Below are 12941 nucleotides of genomic sequence, written 5' to 3'. Positions count from 1 at the left end.
GTGTTATTTCCCTAACCCCTCCTTGCTGTTGGTTATCAGGGGTGTAGCAGATGAAAGCTGCAACATTATCAGCAAAAGAATCATAAATCAAAGTGAGCACATAATTGAGAAAACACCACTTTAATCTCTCAAACAAATGCTACCAGCACTGACATAACCCCGCTTATGAGTCTAAAATGGGAATGGGTGACTGACTTTAAACTTCCAAAGCACATTCTGTTCTCCAGATCTTGGAGTTATGGTCTCTTACAAGAAAGACCATAAAAAAGGCATGGAAATATTTGTAAGGGCAACATCAATAATGTGAGATCAATTTTTAAAATCAGGTCCACTCTATATGCATGACCAGGCCAAAGTACTTAAAAACGTACATTGACATCAGGGCAACTAACTGAGTGTGAAAAATCTCATCTATAGAAACACACAGGTTTTTGTAACATGAAATGAAAATATTGACCATTGATGCTATAATGGATTGAACAAACAAAAGGAATGGAAGTAGTAATATGCTAAATTAGAATCATGATTAGCTTGTTTTACCAGCATAGGCAACACGTAATACTGTAACCACTCTGGTCCAGGAAATCAGATGTAAGAGTTCTAGTAATGCCTGTGTTACTAATTGCGCCTTAGGAAAGACCCTTCACCTCTGTAACATAAAGATACTCGCCCTTTATGTATTGTAAAGCTCAGAACGTAAGGAGTGTAACTAAGGATTTCTCGCAAATGCTTGAGAAAAGTCGGAGCTCATTCGTAAGGTAAATCGCAACCCTAACCACAGATGCTCCTGTTCCCCAAGCCTCTACTGAAACGGTTTTTGGCCTTCCGAGTTGGCAAGAATACAAGTAAAGCTCTCAATGTTTATAACATAATGATAACTCTACCTTCCTCATGTCTGGAGTCTAAAGCACATGATTTTCAAATCAGCTAACATCAAAGAATAACTGTTCCGTGGGTAGTTGTAAGATAGACATGAATTGTCTACGAACCTGCACCTGCCAAGGACTAGACTGAGACATCCGATATTTGAAAATGACAGTCTAATACGTATGCTAAGTATCCTTCCTCCTAGATTCTAACATTTTAAGTTAGATCATCAGAAAGCAACATACCTGGATGAAATTATGTCAGTTCTCCATATAAATGCCTTCACTGACTGGTCATACAGGAATTTGCCTGGAGCCTTCACTGAGGGTAGATATGAAAACTGGCATATCAGTATTTCTATTGTTTTTGGAAAGCTGTTGCCAGGCGGAGTCCACTATGCCTGCAAGTAATTTTAAAAGAAAGCACAGAAATTAATCTTTAACTTAATTTCAAGAAAAGGTCGTTTCTGTCTGTAAGTGTGTACGCTTTCTTGGGTGTGTGGTGAACATCAAGCAACTCATGAGCTTCCCGTTTTGCATAGCTATCAGAAAACACAGACCTAAATTCATACATACCTTAGAAATTCACTCACCTTGAATTATGGTACTTTACTTTCCATGCTTCTTAAAGGTGGTCTTTCTTCTATGTCAATGATCAAGTACCCATTTTACATGTTTGACTTGGGAGCTACTTTCTGTATTTTCAGATTTTGGAGGCATAACGCTGAGGGTAAGTAGAGAGGACGTAAAACTTGCTGAACATCACTCTGGGGTAGGTGGTTTAAATATATAACCTTAGGTACTTGTCAGCAACACCCTTTCCTAATTTAAAGATGAGGTTCAGATATATCAAATAACATAATCAACATTACAGTGCTAGTAAGAGTCAGCTGATATTTGAACCCAGTTTTTTCTGATTTTGTCCAAAACGTATGCTCCACTACGTATATAATAAACGTGCATTATTCATTATTATCGTAAGCTAATTTGGGGCTAGGTTATTATGTTAATTAACTAATTAAATACCCAGTCCCCTTTGCTGCATTGTTATGAGAGTAAAATATTACTAAATACATGAAAGCACTCTGCAAGAATTTTATTTTATTTTATTTCATTTTAATTTTATTTTAGATGGAGTCCCACTCTGTCACCCTAGCTGGAGTGCAGTGGAATGATCTCAGCTCACTGCAACCTCCGCCTCCTGGGTTCAAGTGATTCTCATGTTCCAACCTCCCAAGTAGCTGGGATTACTGACACCTGCCACCACACTGGGCTAATTTTTGCGTTTTCAGTAAAGCCAGTGTTCCACCATGTTGGCCATGCTGGTTTTGAACTACCGACCTCAGGTGATTCACCCACCTCAGCCTCCCAAAGTGCTGAGATTACAGGCGTAAGCCACCACGCCTGGCTCTGAAAGAATTTTAAAATGCTATACAACTGTATTTTATTATGTTACTCTCATGTTGATCACTGTTAAGTCTTGAATCATTGTATCAATATCTAAGGAATGTACATGAGTATGTAATTCTAAATCTTGAGGGCTAAACTCCTTAATCTATTAGTACTCAAGAATGATTTTTAACCAAGTGGTATGCCAAGAGGAATTTTGGTAAAAGTCTCTAGAACATAAAATTGTTTACAGAAGTTCACCAACAAATGATAGTCTAAACTTCAGCTCATAAAATCCTATTCTGGTAAAGAAATTATTCTGACACCATTCCTGTAGTATCTTCTGGCAAGCCATCTGAAGCCGTCCATCTGAAAATCCTACAGTGGTTCTCAGACCTGCAAACATGTATTTTCTTTTTCTGAGTGTGTCAAATAAAGAGGGATAAACTACTTTTTCCCACAGCTTGAGAAACAGAAACAGCCTCAGACTTTATGAAATGATCAACTGTCTCTGAAAACAGACGAGAACAGTCTCTCCACTCTTGATCTTAGCCCAAATCCTTAGTCAACATTAAAGTGCAACCTCATCATACTTGATCCTTTCATTAATAAATTTCACTCTCTTCTCATTCCAGCTCTTCATCCTTCCAAAAAAATGACTTTTACTCCTTCAGCTCTTGATACTAATTATATTTTTTATTTTGTGTGTTAGTCCTATTCCTTTAACTTGTCAGTAAAATATATTTTAAAAAACATTCTGCATTAGAAAGGACAAATATTCTTCTGAGCCCCAACAGCAAGTGTCACACAATGAAAACATCGCTGTAATGGAAAAATTTCAGTGCTGCTTCATTATTTAAAAGATAAACAACTCAGGAAGTAGACTGCAGAACTTGGTGCTGTTTAAATAAAGCTTAATTCCTTCAGTGGACATTTAGCAAACTATAGATGAAATAGTTTCTCTATCTTATTTTTAACTTATGAATTGCAATAATACCCTCACCTAACCCTTGCCTAGACACTTTCATTGCCGGTGGGGTACATTTGTTTTGAGAGCCCAGAAATAAGCCTCAATATCTATGATCAATTGATTTTCTTTTTTTGTTTGCTTGTTTTTGTTTTTTGAGCCATGCTCTCACAGTGTTGCCCAGGCTACAGTGCAGTGGCACGATCGCAACCCACTGCAGCCTCGACCTCCCAGGCATAGGCCATTTGCTCACCTCAGCCTCCCAAAGCGCTGAGATTATAGGCATGAGCCACCAAGCCTGGCCGGGTGCGTGCTTTTATCTTACTTTTATTTGCATTACTAAAGATTCTTGGACATTGACATAAGCGTATAAAGAGATGTCACATAGGCTTCTGGTGCCCTGTAAATTATAAATACAAATGAGATAGTAATAACATGTAACCCTTGGAAGCAAGGTAACAAAGACGGTTCCAGGCAGTCACAGAAACACTATTAGAGAAGTACCCAAAAGAAACAGTGGGGGTTGCAGAGATGAGAAGTGTCATCCCTTCCTGAGAAGAGCAGCTCTGACCCAAAAGATCAGCTAGGTGGGAACTGCCCATGGAGCATCAGTACAGGAAGCTTCGGGGCTCCCTTAAAGCCAAGGCTAACAGAGGGGAAAAAACAATTAGCATGTGAATGTGCCTTCAGGATTCCTGGAAGCAGAGCCTGATAGAGATTAAGTAATCAATCTGCAAAGGAGGGAAAGAAGCAGAACAGAGAGGAGAGAGAATTAAGCAAGGATGTAGTCAGTGACGTCTAGCGTTTGCTTGATGCTTTCAGATAGGTGAAGCTCTAGAACAAGATTTGGCAGGGTTTTCATGTAAAGAGCAGGATAGTGTATCTTGCACCTACTCAATTCTGCCATTTTAGCATGAAACCAGCCATAAATAATAAAATAAATGAGTCCAGCCTTGTTCCAATAAAATTTTACTTACAAAAGCAGGCAGCGTGCTGGAGTTGGCCGATGGGCCACAGTTTGTTGACTCTTTCCCTAGAGTCTAAATCACACCCCAGAGTTGCCATCTTCCCCTTACCCCAGAGGAAGGGAGTTTGGTGTTTTGTACCCTGTATCAGTCATCAGCTGTGGCGGTGGGGCGAAGGTGGTGTCTAAACTCTCACAAGTGGTTCGCATCAGCCAGGACAGTGCTTTTTAATCCTCACTCTGAATCAGTATCACATGGAGGGCTCATTAAAACACAGCTTCCTGGGGCCAGCTCTACAGTGTGTGTTTCAGTAGTTCTAGGATGGAGACCAAGAATTTATATTTCTGCAAGTTTCTAGATGATGTCAATGCTGCTTGTTTGGGAACCACTCTTGGAAACCACTTAGCTCAGGCTGTTCTCCAGAGGAGGGGACAGCTGTGAGCCCTTTGCAACCAGCACTCACCACAGCTAGAGGCAAGACCCTTAAAAAGTGTCACAGCAGGGCATCAGCAACACCCAGGACAATGCTATGACCAGCTGGCAGAGGAGAAAAGTACAGATTTTTTAAAATATATATCTGGATAAGAAAATATTTGTATTCATGCTACCCTCTCTTTTTGATGAGGCTGCTCATTCTTGAACTGTCCTTGCCTAGCCTACTCTGATCCAGCTGCTTCTTAACACTCAGTTACATCCTTCTGAATACCTATATGTATTTATATGTGTTTTCTACCACGTATTTATTATGCATTCATTGGTATTCATTGGCATACTAATCTTTGTTGGGTTCTAATCTCTTTGAAAGCATAGACCATGGTTTTATTTTCCTAATTTTATAACTAGCACTATAAAGGGAAGAGGATTTTATGCACCTCACAGCTGCTTTAAAACAATATTTCCCTAGGGAAAATGAAACTAGTAGCATGTAGAAACTAAGAGTTCCTTTATTTAGTTCCTCCCATAACTCCTATCTTGTTCTTTTCCTGTATTTCTGCTATCATAAAATATACTCCCAGCCAATTGACATTAAGGGCATAAACATTGAATCTTTCACTAAATTTGACTTCATATGTATTACGGTCCTGCCATTAATGCTTTCCCATGGGCACTCTAATCTTGGTTCATAGATTCATTGCAAGGAGACCAAAGCAGGAAGAAAAATTTTAACTTGTGCTTTGTGAAGTCGGCTGTCTAAGACACCTGTCATTGGAGGGGGAAAAAAAGAAATAGGTCACTTTTCCTGAACTGTGTATTTAAATCTTGAATTTATTTATACCCTTGAAAACAAAAAACATGAGGGTTGTAGTAGTAACTAATTATATAATCAGGTCAATTTCTACAGTGAAATTAAATCTATCTAAGAATAATGAGTGGCCAGGCATGGTAGCTCATGCTTGTAATCCCAACACTCTGTGAGGGCCAAGGCAAGAGGATCTCTTGAGCCCAGAAGTTCAAGTTTGCAGTGAATTATGATTGTCTAAATAACAGAGTCTGAGTAACAGTCTGAGTAACAGAGCAAGACTCTGTCTCAAACACACACACACGGTTAATGAAGTGAGTTTGACTTCAAGTGTTCCGATACTAATACCCACACACATGCACAGGTACGCATACATACACAGTAGGCCAAGGAAAAATACCCAGCCGTTACGTTGGCTCACTTGGCACAAGCTTCAGATTGGAAACCGAGGGGAAGCATAAAATGAGTGGAATTACATTCTATAGAGATCAAAGCAATACAATTTCTAAACTATATTGTCTTGGCCTTGCTATAGTAGAGCACTGAGAGTAAAAAATCAGGCAAATAAAGTAATAACATAAAGACGAGAGTGCAAGAGTTGGATCATAAACCACATATGAAGCCAAGATCCAAACAAAAATCCAGGAGCAATTTGGACATAAGAGATCATATAAATGGAAGGATAACTGAAAGGAAAAAGGATAAACACACATGCTATGTGTGCTTTTCTTTATTGCTCAAAAACTGTTACAATTCAAAGCAAAGGCATTATTTTATAATGTTGAACAATAGCAAATTTATAATCCAGCAATACCCTCTAGGTTTAGAAGCTAGAGAAACTTACGAAGGCACACCAACAGCTATGAATAGTGTTCAAAGCAATGTTGTTCATAAAAATACATAACTACTAAACTGCCCAAATACCTATTTATAGGAAATAAATAAATTTTCATATATGTACATAATAGAATATCATATATCAGAGGAAATAATCTACAACTACGTGCAACAACATGAGTAAATCTTAAAAATACAATGCTGGAGCAAGAAAGTAAATCAAATAAACCTGCCTCCACTTGAACTATGGAAATCTACAAGAGACTGTTGTTCCCATCCTAATAACAACAGGACGTGTCAGAAAATATATAAAATCAAAACTTTTATTGAACCTATCAGGGACCTGAGGTCATAAGAAAACCATGAGAAATGAATTCCAGAGACAGATAAGTCCCTTCAAGGAGAGACAAGACCTAGGAATTGTTTACTCTTGTCAAGGCACAATAGAAATAGAAAGATCACACCAGATGAAGGTAACAAGAAATCAGCTAAAATTTTAATAAATTCATAAAGACCAAATATGGGCTAGCATATACATTTAGGATAACTAGTCACCCAGATACAAGAGTAGTTCATACTTACACACAAGCTCTTCTGCATGGGTCTCCAAAAGTTGCTCACCCTAAAAAGAAACTAGAGTTAGAACGGAAAACCAGAGGGATTGCTCTTTACCGGTACAGGTATACAAAAGGCGAACAGCTGCTTGGATTCGGGCCCCAAATACCACCCAATTCTCTAGACTCACCTCATAAAAAAGCAAAAGCCTTAAGCCACTTGGGGAGGGACAGCATACCCTCTTGCCCACCAGGTCCCCAGAGAAGGAACAGAAGCAAAATGTGTCTGCCTCTGTAGAAAAGGTATGGTACTCCATTTCCTACCATCAGAATCTTGAAAGATAGAAACAAAGCTATTTTCTCAAAGAAGAAAAAGTCTTTCTGTCCCACCATTCTGCACCAATATAAGGTAGAGGTCTGCTACCGTAGGGGAAGGAAGAAAATCATTCCACTGAAAACCTGTCACAGATACAGGGTGGTTTGGCTGTCTTAAGTGGAAATGGCAAGAAGACTGAGACAGCCCTCTTCCCAAGACCAAGGTGCACAGGTCCTGGCTCAGAAGGAGGCTGGCCGAGGAGAACCAAGTTATCCTTGTCTCCCACAACAAACCTAGCCATAAGTAACAAGCAATAGCAGTCTATGTCTGGGGAAGGGGCAATCATATGGAGAAAGAACCTTGTGACACAGGCATACAGGGACTTCTGAAAGCTGCCAGTAGAGCAAAAGCACAGACAAAAACCCCAGTACTCGAGACCCCACAGTAAGATCAAGGTAACCACTGATCACGGCTGGAGTAACTTGTAGCCTGGATACACTGAGAGTAACTTTAACAACAATAAAATCCAAAGCTAGTTGAACTACTGACTAGATGGATTCGACTTTACATGCTAACAGACTGATAAAGGAGGCATGCCCATTTCCAGATACAAATGCTATTTACTTCAATCTCTACCGTCCTTCTGCAAATGTTATCCCATATTGAATCTAAAATTGTGAGACTAGCAAAAAGACAAGAAAAAAGAACCATTGTCGGGAGATACAGCAATAAACAGAATCAGACTCGGAGACAATTCAGGTTTTAGGACTATCAGGTAGAGACTTTAGAATAATTATGATTAATATGCTAAAGATTTTATGAAAAAATTGTGACCACATACATAAACAGATGAGAAATTTCAGCAAAGAGATTGAAGCTATGAAAACAAAATAGCACAGCTAAAAATAAAAACTGGATATCAGATAAATAATTATTTCAACAAGCTTAACAGTAAACTGCACATAGATGAAGGAAGAATCAGTAAACTTGGGGATAGGGCAGTAGAAATTAACCAGTCTTAAAGACAAAAAGGAAAAGATTAAGCGATGTGGAGAGCGGAGAAAACAAAACCAGTGTCCCAGACCTATGGTAACATCATCAAGTCATGTAACATACATACAATTGGAGCTCCAAAATGAGAAGGACAGACTTCTCAACAGACATCATGTGAGCTGAAAGCCAATGGCGCCTCACCGTTAAAGTGCTGAAAGAAAAATTCTTAATCCAGAGTTCTATAGTCAGCAAGATTATTCACCAAAAAGAAAGGTAAAACGAAGACCTTCCCAGAGAATCAAAAGCTGAAACAATTTAGAGCCAGCAGACCTGGACTGCAAGGAGAAGGAGGATGAAATCAGATGAAAATTTATATTGCATGAAGAAATGGAGAGCAATGGAGATGGTAAAAATGAGTGTAAATATTTAAGTATTTTAGAATTTTAAATAAATGTAAAAGAAAATTAGATGTTTAAAGCAGGTTCTGTAATATATGAGAAAAAAGGCGGAGTGACAACAATAGTACAAAAGGTGAGAGGGAGGAAATGGAAGTATCCTATTAGAACATTCCAACATTACGTATGAAGTGGTATAATATTATGTGAAGGTAGACTATGATGAGTTAAGACATATATTGTAAATCTTAGAGCAAGCACCAAAGAAATTAAAAAGGTTTAGCAATAGAGCCAAGTGAGGGTGATAAGAGAATCATAAAAAATGTTCATTTAATCCAAAAGAAATCAGGGACAAGCAGAAAAAAAGAAACAAAGAACAGATCGTACAAATAAGAAATAAGATGGTATGTTTCTGTTCAACCATAACTAAAATACATTACGTATAAATTGTCCGAACACCCTAATCTTTAAAGTGATAATTCATGAAACTTAACTGCAGTACAATAGCAGTTTTATAAGCCTCAAAACTGAGCAAAACTGAGTAATATCTTACTTAAAAATGTGTGTGTATATAACTGTTTGAAATCTGAATGACTAGATTCACAGCCAAGATTACTTCTGCAAGACAGATGAGACTGGAGGATTTAAAAGGAGCACAGCAGTTTTAGAGAATTATTGTAATTCTGGTCTTTGAGTTGGATGTTGGGCATATATTGCATTGCTATGCTTTAACTCATACATATATTACTTAGATATTTTTAATACATTTAATACAATACTTTCAAAAAGAAAATTGAATAAACAACTAAATATAGATAAGGACCTCACAACAAACTAGATTGATTTTTAAAAAGTAAAGGGAGAAGTGGCTTCTAGAACTGCACTAATGTGAGATATTTCCAAAAAATTAGTTCAATAAAAATTCATTGATTATATATTTTAATGTATAAAATGTCAAGCTATGTAGTGGATATAAAATTATAAATAAGTCACCATTTCTAACTTTGAATAGCATGGCAGTCAAGTTCAATGTCAGATCGCTCTCTGAAAATAATATGCTGCTTGGATTTAATTTAAAATAACCTAGTGATGGAGGCACAAAGAAATAGTTGGTGGAGATACAGATGATCAAAAAGGGGCCATGTGTTGATAATTTTTGAAGCTGTGTGATCAGTTCAAAGTGTTTGTTACACTATTTTTCCAAATATATATGTGTTTTCAATTTTTTATAACAAGGAGTGGGTGTGTTTGTTTTGTAAAAACTATCTGGTATACTTTTTTTCTATTTTTTTTTATTTTAATTTTTGTGAGTACATAGTAGGTATATATTGGCTCAGTGCTTGTAAATGAAAAACAGGAGTAGGAAATTGGTGAACTTTTTGATAAACAATTAAAAAGCTAAGTGACAGGTTTATGGTCCAAAGTTCTTGACAAGCTAGAACAATAAATAAAAAAAGGAAAATACAATAGAGACGTACAAAAATGAAATGATAGGCATACAAACTGAAAAAAGAAGACAAAAACTGGTTCTATTTGCAAATGACATTATTGTCTATATAGAAAATCTCAAAGAATCTACCAAAAGGCTATTGCAACTATGCATGAATGCATACAAGTTTAAGAATACAAGGTCACTATATAAAATCTAATCATATTTCTATATACTAGCAATTAATAATCAGAAATTTAATTATTATTTTTATAGTACCAACAAATGAAACATTTTTGTAAAATCATGTAAGCAGAAGATCTGTATGCTAAAAACTATAAAATTCTAACGAAAGAAATCAAAGACAGCATGAATAAATGGAAATTTAAACCAATTCATGGATTACATTAGAGGATATGATATTATTAAGATATTAGTGTTCTCACACTGATTTATAGATTTCTCATAACCCCAGTCAAAATCTCAGGTTTTTTTCTTTTAGAAATTAAGAAACTAATTCTAGAAAGGCAATGGAGAAAGGCAAATGGAGACAGGAAAGTCTCTTCAACAAATGGTTCTGGGATAACTGTATAACAATGGGAAAAATGTATGACCTTCAGTTCACCTCTCTTACTCTATACCAATATTGTCTTAGACTGGATCATTGACCTAGCTGTAAAACCCAAAACTATAAAATTGCAAGCAGAAAATATAAGAGAAAAAACTTTGCATTCTTGAGTTAAATATAATTTTTTAGATATGATGCCACAAGTGCAATCCATGAAAATTTTTGATGAATTAGTCTTCAACGAAACTAAGAATGTCTCCACTTCAGAAAACAATGTTGGTAGAATGCAAAGACAAACCACAGAAAAGGAGAAAATATTTGCAAGTCATATAGCCAAAAAAGAAATTATATCCAGATTATATAAAGAGTTCTCAAATGCAATAATAAGCCTATGAGAAATGAAGATGTCACACCTATCATCCCAGCACTTTGGGAGGCCAAAGCCGGCAGATCACCTGAGGTTAGAAGTTCGACCAGCCTGGCCAACATGGTGAAACCCCATCTCTAATAAAAATAGAAAAATTAACTGGGCATAGTGGTGGATGCCAGTAATCCCAGCTACTTGGGAGGCTGAGGCAGAAGAATTGCCTGGGCCTGGGAGGCAGAAGTTGCAGTGAGCCAAGATTATGCCACTGCACTCCAGCCTGGCAGAGTGAGACTCTGTCTCAAAATGAAGAAGATAGTTGAACATACACTTTATCAAAGAAGATAGAAAGATGAAGAATAGACACCTGAAAAGATGCTCAATATCAATAGTGGCTACAGAAATGCAATTTAAAATTACAGTAAGATAGAACTATAGACTTACTACATAATAGAATATATTTGTGAAAATTTGCAGAAGTATACATTACAAAGAACAAATTTTAATGCATGCAAATTTTACTTCATTTTTTTTACACGAAAAAATCCTTCTCCCCAAATCTAATAGAAATAACTACATAATGCTTTATTTGGTTCACAAAATACACACATAGTTCAGTATGCAACCATACAGAAAAAGTATGAGAAATAATTATAAATTAAATACAGATAAACAATTTGACATAGTTGACCAAAAAGCCAATTCCACCTTTATATATACACACATACACACACACACACACACACACACACACACACACACACACACACACAGACTTCAAAATAAAGGACGGAATAGTATCCTATTCTTCTTTTTTTTTAATTGAGATGGAGTCTTGCTCTGTCACCCAGGCTGGAGTGCAGTGGCACAATTTGGGCTCACTGCAACCTCTGCCCTCTGCCTCCTGGGTTCAAGCCCCTGTTAGTCTTTATTACTGATACCATATATGAGGCAATAATTCATTTGCATCTGGGCCAGATACTAAGAAGTATATGAACCATACACTACTCTCTGTAAATGGAATAAGCTTTTCCAAGCCAGTATGAATTCACCATCATTGAAGGCACTGAAGCAAAGAATATCAAAGTTAATTTCAAAGTGACATAATGAAGTCAGAGTGTTAGGAATTATTTTCTTCATCCAAAACAATATTAATAAAACGCCTATTCTAGGCCAAAGATTATATAGGCATGGGGATATGACAATGGAGAAGGTAGTTGTGTATCCAGCCTGGCAAAGACTTGATTGAAGTTATAAAACTAAACATTCTTTTCTCCAATCCATAGAATCTATACTTAGAAAAATGGAAATGCAAAGAGCAAGATGTCCTGAGTTATTTTAATTATGCTCTGGACACCCTCAGGTCACCATGATCAGATTCTAACTGACTGCTTAAACCAAGAATTCAGTTTTTTTCTGTTCTGTTTTTGTATTTTGGATAATAAATCTAGACTTCCTCAGTCTGCTTGCTTGTTACTTTACCTTAAACCTCACTCCAATTAGTATTTGAAATGTTGGGAGTACAACCAGAGACGAGCAATTCATCATATACCTCTACTTTTACTGAGCTTCCGTATCTGATGAATGGTTTATGGAACACAAAGCTAATAATGGCCTTGCCCTACAGCTTTGGTTCTGTGGGCAGGAGCGTTTTCCACCCTATGACCCATTTATCATATTGTATATTAATATATTTTTTACATGTGGCTATGACTTTCCCTTTGCAAATGTGGATACTCTCCTTAAGCATCTTCTTAATCACTTACGATTCATTCGCTCATTTATACTAATTAGCTCACCTGCATTTCCCAAGTGCCTACTATGTACCACTTAACCTGCTAGATGTACAAAAATGATTTTTCATAATTATCTCACTATAGTTTAATTTTTATAGCTATCTGAAGAAAGGAAAATAGCTTTCAAGCTGATAGCTTGTATTAGTCTAATTTATACATCTCACTCAGTAAACACACATACACACACACACACTTGCACATACACGATTACATGACTTGTTCTTCACATTTTCTTGTCAAAATCTACTTTATTTTATAAATC

This window comes from Sapajus apella, unplaced genomic scaffold, assembly GCF_009761245.1.
Source record: "Sapajus apella isolate SASKATOON/1434 unplaced genomic scaffold, GSC_monkey_1.0 scaffold34, whole genome shotgun sequence".
In the NCBI taxonomy this organism is placed as follows: Eukaryota; Metazoa; Chordata; class Mammalia; order Primates; family Cebidae; genus Sapajus; species Sapajus apella.
The sequence above is the reverse complement of the archived record's forward strand: the minus strand, read 5'-3'. Positions refer to the sequence as shown.